General features: G+C 40.4%; 1 protein-coding gene across 1 annotated transcript in view; it reads left to right on the forward strand.

Moving 5' to 3' along the window:
- The window catches only part of ZFC3H1 (zinc finger, C3H1-type containing), a gene marked incomplete at its 5' end in the record, with an annotated part of 43,529 nt that overhangs the window by 16,445 nt on the left and 26,500 nt on the right, over nt 1–584 (forward strand). The window lies entirely within an intron of this gene.

Consider the following 584-nt stretch of genomic DNA (forward strand, 5'->3'; position numbering starts at 1 on the left):
AAAAAATAACACCTGGGGAAAAAATGCCTGGAGAAAAGCTGACTTTGACCCTCCCCACTATCAGCTTTTCCCCTAGAAGAAAAATGGGGAGAGCAGTTACAGACAGTTTACCCTACACAACTGTGCCAAAAGCAGCTTGACAGCTTTGGTCTTTTAATACTAAGAGCCAGTGGTAGGGAAGGGGTGTATTGGGCATCTGAAGATGAGGTGAAGGGTGGGGTGCCTTGCCTGATTAATTTAGGTTTTCCATGGAGCTACAGCGAGAGAATATTTGTGAGGAGAGGACCACTGCCTTGTTCTGTTTTCTTGCACCAATATAAATTGGAATTTCACCTACCTATGCTATGGTGGTACAAAAATGATGGAGCTCTAGTACATTCAGAAGTAGTAAATACGATCCTTATTTTAAGAATTGTCCAGAAAGAGAATATCAGAAAGAAATGATTGTGGAAATTGGGTGTTTTTCACTTTAAAAAGTAGGTTTTTTTTTTTTGTGGGGTGTGTGCTTTAGAAGATGCTTAGAGCTTTGAAGAGGTCCTGTCCTGAGGTAAAGGTTAAATGTATAACTGTAATTGTCCAGACCT

Source organism: Pygoscelis adeliae, unplaced genomic scaffold (genome assembly GCF_000699105.1).
Source record: "Pygoscelis adeliae isolate BGI_AS28 unplaced genomic scaffold, ASM69910v1 Scaffold113, whole genome shotgun sequence".
Lineage (NCBI taxonomy): Eukaryota > Metazoa > Chordata > Aves > Sphenisciformes > Spheniscidae > Pygoscelis > Pygoscelis adeliae.